The 11,927-nt window shown below is 44.9% G+C and overlaps 1 pseudogene; it reads left to right on the forward strand.

Annotated features, from left to right (window-relative positions):
* The window catches only part of LOC101647658, a 45,263-nt pseudogene extending 38,404 nt beyond the window's left edge, over positions 1–6,859 (forward strand).
* The last annotated feature ends 5,068 nt before the right edge of the window (positions 6,860–11,927 follow it).

Raw genomic sequence — 11,927 nt, forward strand, 5'->3', positions numbered from 1 at the left:
ACAGTTGATGTGTGTATGGATTGTGAAAACAGTTGTATGAGCCCCTAATAAAATGCTTTAAAAAAAAAAAGAAAATGATGATGGCAACTTATGCTTGATACAATTGATGTGTGGATTGTTATAAGAGCTGTAAGAGCCCCCCCCCCATAAAATGATCTTTAAAAAAAGGAATCAGGCTATAACAGAGAGGTCAGTGGTGCAAGCCCATGAGCTATGCTGTAGGAGACACATGAGGCAGGCTGTTGGCACAGACAGTTACACCCTCGGAAGTCCTGGAAGCAGGACCCCATAGTCACTACATTGGAATCCAGTTAATGGCAGTGGACTTGGATTGTTTGGGGGTTCCTCTGTGTGTCCTCCAAGCACTGTCGCGCCACTCACAGAATTCAGCAAGTTTGCAGCCTCTCCTCTAACCATCACCAGCTATGTGTATGCCCTTGGCCATCAGCCTAACTGCCTGGACCCTTGTCTTCCCCCCAAACCTGCAGTCAGCCCCACCCATGCTCACACGTGCAGACGCAGCCCATCCCAGGCCTGCTCGGTCCTCGGTGCTTTCAGCACACGGGGGAGAAAATCCCTGCACATGGAGTTACTGCGCCTGCACTCCTTAGAGGTCTCCGTTTGGAAGATAGGTTGACTAAGCTGGCTGACCTCAGGCAGTTAATAACCTCTCTAATTTGGGGTTCTTCCTCTGACAGATGGGAACATAATAATACCCACCTTAAATGAGACAGCAGTCAATCTATGGAACCGCTTCATACAGAGCCCGACCATGGGAAGAACATGCCGGAGAAGTGGCTGTGGCTGCAAAGTGTAAGGGTGAGGGGGTTAACAACGCAGAGCCTGGCCGAATCCCTTCCGAGCTGGGTAATTCCCTCCCAGCTCATCATCCATTCCGGAGAGCCACCATGCCCGCTGTGCCCTGTGACTCCCTGCTGGCTCTTCTCAGTTAGTGCCCATTCTCCCCTGACTTCTGGCTCCTGCCCTCCCTCCCCGCTCACTCCTGGCACCCAGCATGCTCTACCTTGGCAGTCACCTACCCACAGCAGGCGACTTGCTGGACCCATCACCCAAAGGTTCCCTCGCTGTTTTTGTCTCTGGGGAAGAGGAAAGCTAGTCGCGTGCTTTTGTGCAGGGAGCTGCTTATTCTGAGGAAAACCTGCTGAGGAAATGTCCATGCCCTGGTTAATTACTTCCCTACGAGATGCCCAGCTAAGTTCCCCTAGCAACACCTAGCAGCGGGCCACTGTCACCAGCTGCTTCTGCAAGAGAGCTTTTATAAGAGCCTTGATTTGGCAGCCTGGATGCAGAAGAGATGAAGGTAAACAAGACGCAGAAGGGGGCGTGAACTGGGTTCATGTCAACCCCTCTGCTTGGCTGCGCCCACCACCTCATGCAGAGCCTGGGGGTGCTCCTCGGGGCTGAGGGGGTGGAGGACGCCAAGGGTGGTGTTTCCCAGTGTGTCCTTAGAGCGAGAGAGATGTGGGTTAGAAAGCCTCGTTCTAGCGGAGTGCCACTGATGTTAGGATTAGGGTGACTTCCTCTCCACCCCTGTCAAGTGGGGCACCTCGTAGAGTCACGTGAGGACAAACCAAGATCGTGCACGTGGGACACCTCCAATCCCTGCTAGCTGCCATGTTTACCGACGGCCTCCTCCTTAGAAGGCAAAACCAGAGCCATCCTTCCAGGCCACCCTGCAGTGGAGCCAGCCAGTCTGGTCATCCACACAGCTGTCAACTGTGGAGAGCCTGCTCCTGCAGCCATACCTACTGCCCCCCCCCTCCTCCTCATGTCCTGAGCTACCCACCCCAACCCCCGCCACACCCACACTCCCACGGTGTGTCCTGTCCCCATTCTCCCTACAGTGGAAGCTCCCTGATGGCAGGAAGTGGGGTCTATTTTTCCAATACTTCATCCACACACAGGACCCTGGTGGCAGAGCGGTTAAGTGCTTAGCTGCTAAACAAAAGGCTGGTGGTTCGATCCAATAGCTGTGCCATGGGAGAAAGAGGTGGCGAGCTCTTCCATAAAGATTTATAATGCAGGAAACCTCAAGAGGCAGTTCTACTCTGTCTCAAGGGCCATGCTATGAGTTGTCACTGGACTCAAGGACATGTTCTATACCCCAGCACCTAGAACCGTGCTTGGCTCATCACAGATGTTCCACGAATATTTGCTTGAGGAATGAATGTTGGCAGATAATTATCATGTGCTCACACGCCCCCTTAGGAATTTCAAGCGTTAGGACCTGGGAAATTCTGGATCCGTGGCCTAATAGCGTTTTAATAATTCACCCTCACAATCGCCACATCTTTACCTTTGTGTAAAACCTAGTATAAGCCAAACCCCACATTTATATTCTAAGACCATCCTTGGTAACTATTTCATTGCCAAGACTCCTCTGTGGATCGTACCACAAACTTCTTTCTTTAAAATTAAATTCATGGCCACAAGGGGAAAAGCAGAACAGAAATTCGAACCCTCAAGGCTTGAGGTGAACTAGCAGGCAGAGGCTGAAGAACGCGTTCTCGGGTCTGCCCTTCTCAGTTGGTTTCTCTCTCTCAAGACCAAGGAGTCTCTCCTATCCAGGGGGTCTAGCGAGAGAGGGAGCGGAGATCCCCAACCAAGAGTGAGCTTGTCCGGGCTCAGAAGTGTGAAGTCCAATGCCAGAGCCGGCCAGTGCCTGAGTCCAAGAACGTTGAAAGGAGATCAGAGAGTCAAAGCTGCACATTTGGGGCAAGCGGAAGAAACAGGCCATGAGGTAATCACTGATTCACTGCCAACCTGCGGAGGGATCTGGAAAGTAGAAGAGGTCACTTCTTACAGTTTACAAGGATCAGCCCAAATAAAGCATCTTTGGAAGGCCCTAGCGATGCTGTCTGTTAAGCGCTGGATTGTTAACTGCCAAGACGGCGGTTCAAACCCTCAGCTGCTCCCTGGGAGAAGACGAGGCTATCTGCTCTCCTGAAAACGGACATCCTCAGAAAACCTAGATGGACACGACGAGTCAGCATCAATTTGATGGCGGCGGAATTGGTTTTAGTTGGGGTTGGAAGGCTCAGGTTCCACCTCTCAAACTTGGGTCATCTGTTATAAATAAGAATAGTGAGTGATATTTACATCAGGGCCAACCTCCTGGGATCTAGCTCATGCCTTTCAAAACATTTACCATTTTATTAAACTTGCAAAGTGTTCATTTCTTACTATAGTCCTAAAGAGTATAGTGAGGTGAGTGCTCTCATGCAATGCTAGTGAGAGAAGAAATTGGAACTCATTTTCTAGAAAATTTTTGGCAGCAGGTATCAAGAGTTCTAAAAAAAATGTTCATACCTTTTGACCCAATAATTCCACTGCTCGATATCTATGCAAACAAAAGGATTTTAAAATGCCGTTTGAAAAATAACCATGTTCCTGAAGGGAATAAGTCACTTGGCCTGAGGATCAAGGTAATCATCCCAGGGGACACCAAGGTCTATTTTTTTTTTTTTTTTTTTTACCAAGGTCTATTGACATAACAGAGTTCACAAAGAGAATGGTCTACGCATCCCACTTGGGTTGGCAGGGACAGGGAGCTTAGAAGCTACATGAAATCATTGGTCTTGCCCCATCCAAAGGGGAGAAGAAGAATGAAAACTGAAAGACATATGGATATAGTCAGTCCAATGAGCTAATCGACAAAAAAAAATCAGTCTCTGCAACTAAAAGACCATAAGAATGAGAAGGTGCCTCACTACCACTACCGATTGCTCTCCAAACATCCTGGGGAGAGTGAGAGAAAAATGTAGAACTCAAAACCATAAAAGAGACCAGGTTTGTTGGTAAAATAGAGACAGGTAGGACCCCTCAAGGCGATAGCCCTTAGTCACCTTTCAGATCCATTTAAGATCAAAAGGGGGGGGGAAATCAAAAGGGCAGCGTCTACCCAACAACAAAGTTCAGAGGGTTAGGAGAGAAGGGGAACACAAGAAGAAAGTGGGAAAGTGGGCATTGCCACGAATGAGTTGAAGCAAAACATGTATGAATTGTTGACTGTAAAACTGAGTATCTGTTCCATAAACCTTTACCAAGCTCACATTAAAAGACTTTTTAAATAATGAATAAGGTATGTGTTTTTTCTCTTAAATATACCTAAAAGGTAGACATGACCCTGATGTCTCCAATGAGAAATGGTTCAGTGAATACTAGTACCTCTCATAATGAAATATCAGAAAGCCCCTAACAGCCACCTCTCAGAGAATAGTTAAAGAACTGAGCAATGCATAAACATCATGAATAGTTATTCAAGATATAGTACAAAGTAAAATAAACAGGACATTAAACTATTTATAACACATAATATCCCTTTTTAAAACACAGAGAGAAAGCCACAGAAATATTAATAGTGTTGCCCCCTGGCTAATAGGATGATGGGTTTTATTTTCTTCTGTGTGTTGTGTCTGCATTTTTAAATTAATCATAATGAGTTTGAGTTCTTTACAGCCAAAAATGCTAATACAAATAAATAAGTAAATATTTAAAGTTCTATGTCTTTTGCATTCCACTTTGTTGCCATGGTAGCAATTATTTATCCTTAACCTTCTCTCATCAGTATTTAGAAAATGTCATTAGCTTTTGTATCCCCAACTGTTTACTCACAGCTTCTTCTTTCCAATCCCAACTTTCCCATTCTTATATTCTTATTTTCATTAAATTTTTTTTCAGAAGTTCTTAAAGTCATTTTTAGAGAAAGATGACTTCAGCGGCAGGTTGTTTGTTTTGCTTTGTTTTGTTTTTCCTCTTAGAGATCAGAGACTCTCACTGTTTCTGTTACATACTGGTGACAAGGTGGAAACAAAAAGAACTCTGACACATGTCTTTTGAATCTCTGTAGGCCTCCGACCATTGTCTTCTGGAGTTTCATTTCAGAAAAATCTAAAATTCACCCGATTTCTCAGGTGCTCTCCAAATAGCCTTAGTTTTTTCAGCTAATTTTGCTTCTAAGGTTCCTGTTTCCTGGAAATTAATTATACCACAAATCTTATTGATCTTGGAACTCCAGTATCGGTAGCTGGACAAGAGTCAGAGACCAATTCACCAGAGTAAGCATTCACAAACACCTCTCTGCAAACACCTCTCGGCACTGCACAGTACTCCACACCCCGATCCAAGTTCATACCCACCTTCTCTCACCACAGCAACTTAGCCTTCCTTCCTATCCTGTCCTCCCCTGTACCCTCCCACTACTCCTAACACAACCAAGGTTCAGAACGGACATACACTGATCTACATCATGCTTTTCTCACCTAACAGTACAGCTGGAAATCCTCTAAGTTTATTGGTATAGATACAGCTCATGTTTAATGGCTGTACCATGATTTGAATTATGAATATATCACAACTAAATATATGAACAATAAAATAATACAAATAAGAATAATTGAAGATAGCCTAAATTCCCTCTATGCTACATACACCTGGGCATCCTGTTAAATTGTAGATTTTGATTCAGCGTGTCTTGGGTGGAAATGCAAATTCTCAGCAGGGGCCGTCAAACTGGAGTGGTGGAGTCAAAAGATCAAAGCCTTTTTAAACCTTTTTTTAATAACAATTTTTATTGCCAAGTAGGTGGGGGTTATGTTGCAGAGAATCAACTTTGTATTCAACAGTTTGAACTACTAATCAACCCCACCCCCAACAGGTGATCCTCCACTCATTCCTTGATTTATCTTCTCCCTCTTGTGGGCTATCTTCCAGTTCACCTGAGTTAACACCCGTCAACAGTCAAGGCCATTTTAAAGCTCTACATTTCTACTGCATTTTGCCTTTCTAAACGTGAGCCCTGGCTTTCTGCTCCAATAGGCTGGGATTGCACCTTCCCATGCAACCCCAGCCTCATCCTGGAGACACACGGTGAAGGTCGCAGTACACGGATTTGGCTGCATTGGGCACCTGGTCACCAGGGCTGCTTTCAACTCTGGAAAAGTGGACATTGTTGCCATCAATGACGTCTTCATTGACCTGAACCAAGTGGTCTATATGTTCCAGTATGTTCCACCCATGGCAAGTTCAATGGCACCGTCAAGGGTGAGAATGGGAAGCTTATCGTCAGTGGGAGATCCATCTCCATCTTCCAGGAGCGAGATCCCCCAACATCAAGTGAGGTGAAGCTTGTGCCGAGTATGTCACTGAGTCCACCGGTGTCTTCACAACCCTAGAGAAGGCTGCGGCTCACTTGAAGGGCCCTTCTGTCGATGCCCCCATGTTTGTGATGGGCATGAACCACGTATGGATACGACCACTCCCTCAAGATTGTCAGCAATGCTTCCTGCACCACCAACTCCCCCCCCACCCCCGCCAAGGTCATCCATGACAACTTTGGCATCATGGAGAGACTCATGACCACTGTGCACACCATCACCGCCACCCAGAAGACCGTGGACGACCCCTCTGGGAAACTTTGACAGGACAGCTGGGGGACTTCCCAGGACATTATCCCCACATCTACTGGCACTGCCAAGGCTGTGGGCAAGGTTATCCTGTTGCTGGATGGGAAACTCACTGCATGGCCTTCCGTGTCCCCACCCCCAATGTATCCATCGTGGGTCTAACCTGCCATCTGGAGAAAGATGCTAAGTACTATGACATCAATCAGATGGTGAAGCAGGCATCCAATGGTCCCCTAAATGGCATCCTGGGCTACCCTGAGGACCAGGTTGTCTCCTGTGACTTTAAGAGTGACACCTACTCTTCCACCTTTGATGCTGGGGCTGGCATTGCCCTCAATGACCACTTTGCTAAGCTCATTTCCTGGTGTGAAAATGAATTTGGTTACAGCAACAGAATGGTGGACTTCAGGGTCCACGTGGCCTCCAAGGAGTAAGAACCACCCCAGGGCCACCCCACCCTGGGCCATCAGCCCCAGCAATGGCACTAGAGAGATTGACCCTCAGCTGCTGGGGCATCTTTTCCCAACACACTGAGAATATCCCATCATCTGGAGTTTCCAGTCAGACCCCCTGAAGAAGGGGAGGGGCTTAGAGAGCCCACCCTTGTTATGTGCCATCAATGAAATACATTGTACTCAGACAAAAGCATGAAAGAGCCCTAGCAGGTTAGATGTGGGGACTATACACACGAGTGGCAGTTAAAGCCAAAGGTCATTCGGTGGGAGAGAGATGAGGCTAGCTGGTCCCATAAAGATGCCTGGTCTGAAAAAGCCTACATAAGGGTTTCTACATGAGTAGTAATCAACTCAATGACAGTGAGTTTGGCTTTTGGTTGCCATTCTATACTATGTTTATGCCACTTTCATAAAACAAAAATTTAATTTTAAAAAAAGTAATAGTGGAAATTCAAGATATGTCCCACTTCAAATGGATGGGTCAGGTTTGATTCATTCAAGGCTGGCCTTCTATCCCCAAGCCAGGCTGTATCTAGTTTGACTGCTGAGAAATTGGTGTTGGTGTCCCTGGACACTGGTGTTTGGCTGCAACACTATGAACCCATCAAGGAATTGGATCATCCAAATCTCTAATTTTAGGATTTTACTTTATTGTTGTACCTGTAAAATATTGTTTACTTTCCATGCAGTTGACCCACTCCTCAGTCCTTGAGACAGGAAATAATGCACAGGTTAATTTCCCTGATTAGTTTTCCTATTATTGCCTTTCCCTACTTTAGCTACTCCAAATAATTCCTGTAAATTCTGGGAATTTTTTTCAAATGTGATCTCTGTTCTAAAGGTGAAATTTTCCAGTAAACTCTCAGCACTTTGCCAGCTTCCCAAAACTGGCCCAAGACTTTTTTAGCACTCAGAGTAAAAGTGAGCAAAAGGTCAAGGTTAACACAAAGTGCAGGATGGCAGGATTAGAGAAAGCAATGATTGATGGAAACTTTGATCTAACCCAAGAGAATTTCTACATCTTACCACCATAGTGAGGAGTCCTGGTGGTTTAGTGGGTTATATTTTGGACTGCTAACCATAAGGTCAGCTATTCAAACCCACCAGCAGAAACTTGGGAGACAGATGAGGGTGTTGTAAAATTTATTGTCTCAGACACTCAACCCTGTAGAGTTGCTATGAATTGGAATCAACTCAATGTGGGTTTGGGGGTTTTGTTTTGTTTTTTTGTCTTGATAGTCATATTTACTTAAGTATTAATCCTGGATTGTTATCATTTTATGTATATTTTATGAGAGTGACTAAGTCTAACATTTCCAAAACCAAAACACACTACTGATTCTCGCTCACAGAGACCTTGTAAGACCTTGTAGAACTGCCCCTGGGGGTTTTGGAGACTGTAACTCTTTACAGAACTAAAAAGTCTGATCTTTCTCCCACGGACTGGTTAGTGGTTTCAAGCTTCAGGTCTTGAGATTAGTAGCCCAAAGCATAACTCACTCTGCCACCAGGGATCGATTTATATTATTTTAATAAAATGTTTGGGTGGGAAAGTTTTAAGTGACTACACCACTGACTTTCAACCTTGGCTGGGCATGAAAATCACTGAGAGATCCAATTGAGAGGTCTGAGGGCCCAGCCCCAACCCCAACTCCATAAACAGCTGTGCCTCCCTGCAGAAGAATTCACTTCAGAGAACAGCACTGAAGCTGCAGCTCAGGGAGAGGGACATGTCTGATCAGAGCACACGGGAGCAAATGAAGGGGGTAGAAGAGAGAGTGCAGCACATCCTGACTCACCAAGCCTTGAGGATGATATCCCTGCTCAGAGCAGCCAACGCACAGAGAGGACCATCTGGCCGGCCCCACTATGAGACGTGACATCCTTCACTGACCCATATCCCTACAGAGGACAACATTGGAGACACATGTGGGAATTGAGCCCACTCTGACCCCACCACACAGAGGCAAAACACTAAGGGTGTGTAATGGAACAGCAAGGGGAACAGAGCAAATAAGTCCTGAAGGAATACCAAAAATAGACTCTGTGGCCAGGGTGTGGCACCCATCAGACTCGACCAGAAAACACTCCTAAAGGTCAACAAACAGACCTTGAACTATCTACAGGCTTTTTTTTTTTTTGGTCATTGGTTTTGTTGTTGTTTCTTTTGTTTCTTTGTTTTGCTCTGTCTTGGTTTTGTGCATATTATTATCTCTACAGGTCTATCTAGATAAGATAGGTGGGATAAACAATCTGGAGGAGAAACCAACAGGAGGGACCGAAGGTTTCAGGGGAACATGGGAGAGGGAGAAGAGGGGGAAAGGAAGTGTATTAACAAACCCAGAGACAAGGGAACAACAAATGATCCAAAATTGGTGGCAAGGAGGGTATAAGAGGTCTGGTAGGGCTTGATCAAGGGCAATGTAACCGAGAGAAATTACTGAAACCCAAGTGAAGGCTGATCATGATAGTGGGACAAGAGAAAAGTAAAAGGAAATAGAAGAAAGAACTAGGAGGCAAAGGACATTTACAGAGGTCTAAATACAGGCATGTACATATGTAAATATATTTATATATGTTGATGGGGAAATATATCTATGTGCATATACTTATAGGTTTAGTATTAAGGTAGCAGATGGACATTGGGCCTCTGCTCAAGTATTCCCTCAATGCACGAATACCTTTTTCTATTAAACTGGAATTCCATAATGCTCACCTTCCCAACATGATTGCTGGAGACAAAGCGGGTACATAAGCAAATGTGGTGAAAAAAGCTGACGGTGCCTGGCTATCAAAAGATATAGCATCTGGGGTCTTAAAGGCTTGGAGATAAACAAGTGGCCATCTAGTTCAGAAGCAACAAAGTCCACATAGAAGAAGCACACCAGCCTGTGTGATCACGAGGTGTCAAAGGGATCAGGTATCAGGCATGAAAGAACAAAAAATCATACCATTGTGAATGAGGGGGAGTGCAGAGTGGGGACCCAAAGCCCATGTGTAGGCAACTGGACATCCCTTACAGAAGGGTCTCAGGGAGGAGATGAGCCAGTCAGGGTGCAGTGTAGCAACAATGAAACATACAACTTTCCTCTAGTTCTTACATGCTTCCTCCCCTCCACTATCATGATCCCAATTCTACCTTACAAATTCAGAGGATGTACATGGTACAGATAAGAACTGGAAACGCAGGGAATCCAGGACAGATGAATCCTTCAGGACCAGTGGTGAGAGTGGTGATACCGGAAGGGTGGAGGGAAGGTGGGGTGGAAAGGGGGAACTGATTGTAAGGATCTATATATAACCCCCTCCCTGAGGGACAGACAACAGAAAAGTGGGTGAAGGGAGACGTCAGTGTAAGATATGACAAAATAACAATAATTTATAAATTATCAAACGGTTCATGAGGGAGGGGCTGGGAAGGAAGGGGAAAAATGAGGAGCTGATAGCAAGGGCTCAAGTAGAAAGCAGCTGTTTTGAGAATGGTGAGGGCAACAAATGTACAAATGTGCTTGACACAATGGATGGATGGATGGATTGTGATAAGAGATGTATGAGCCCCCAATAAAATGATTTTTTTAAAAAAAGAAAAAAAATCACCTGAGAAACTTTAAAAAGGTACTGACACCTCAGTCAGTCTACCAGAGACTGCTTGAATTGTTCTGAGAGGAAGCATAACATAGGTATTTTTTTAAAGCTCCCCAAACAATTCTAACATGCAGCAAAACATGGGTGCCACTGGGGTGGGTTCTGTCCTGAGTGTTCTTTCCCAATTAAACGACCTGAGAAACACAGACAAACAAGAGATGCAACACTTCACAGGATTTGATTCCTTGGTTTGGAGGGTTAGGGTCATAGTTCATGGGACATGCCAGCTAATTGACCTAATAACATGCTCTGTTCTACATGCTCTGTTCTACATGCTCTGTTCTACATGTCCATTGCAGAGTGCCTGGAGTCTTAAAAGTTTGCAATCAGCCATTCAAGGCATAAATGGTCTCTATTCACCACCTGTAACAGAGGAAGAAGGAGAATGAGGAATCAACCCAAGCAAACCCAACTCACTACATTCCAGTCAATCCAACTCTAAGTTGGGAACCAGAGGAGGAACTGGAATGTGTGACTAATCACTTCCATAAACAATGCCTCCATGCCAGGAAAAGGGATGAAGCCCAGCTAACAATGTGGAACATTTTAATCATTCCTCGAAGAATCCTGATCAATTTCAAATCCTCCAAGGCTTTAGATTTTCTGAAGGTGGATTATAAACCTCTGAGATTATTGCTTGGAGATTATCTTTAACCCTTAAACCAAAAACATCTCCTAAAGGTTTCTTCAAACTGAACAGCTTAGCTTCACTAGTTAAAAAAGGTCTGCTCTGGGCATTATGCTTTAAAAAAAAAATTATTATATGGGATGAAATTGACAACAGCAACTTTAAAGGTTAAGTGGGAACCTTCGTGGTAGTGAATATTTTTGTTGTTTGTTGTGGAGTTTTCTAGATTTTTTTAACCATTTTGTGCCAAGCACATTTGTACATATGTTGCATCATTTTCAAAACATGGTCTTTCTACTTGAGCCCTTGGTATCAGTTCATTTTCCCCCACCCTCCCTATGAACCCTTGATATTTTTTTTCTCGTGTCTTACACTACCCTCTGTCTCTCTTCACCCAATTTTCTGTTGTCTGTCCCTTGGGAGGGGGTTATATATCCACCATTGTGATCCGTTCCCCTTTTCTCCCCCCACCTTCCCCTTCCCCTCCTGGTATCACTACTCTCATTATTGGTCCTGAGGGGCTTATCTGTCCTGGATTCCCTGTGTTTCAAGCTCTTATCTATCCAGTGTACACACTCTGGTCTAGTCAGATTTGTAAGGTAGAACTGGGGTCATGATAGTGGGGTGCAGTGGGAAGACAAGCTTTAAAGAACTAGAGGAAAGTTGTATGTTTCATCGGGGTTATATTGTACCCTGACTGGCTCTCAATTTCTTGTGACCCTTCTTTAAAGGGATGTTCAATTGTCTACAGGTGGACTTTGGGTCTCCACTCTG

Source organism: Echinops telfairi, unplaced genomic scaffold, assembly GCF_000313985.2.
Source record: "Echinops telfairi isolate 266 unplaced genomic scaffold, ASM31398v2 ScPeMD7_60;HRSCAF=208, whole genome shotgun sequence".
In the NCBI taxonomy this organism is placed as follows: domain Eukaryota; kingdom Metazoa; phylum Chordata; class Mammalia; order Afrosoricida; family Tenrecidae; genus Echinops; species Echinops telfairi.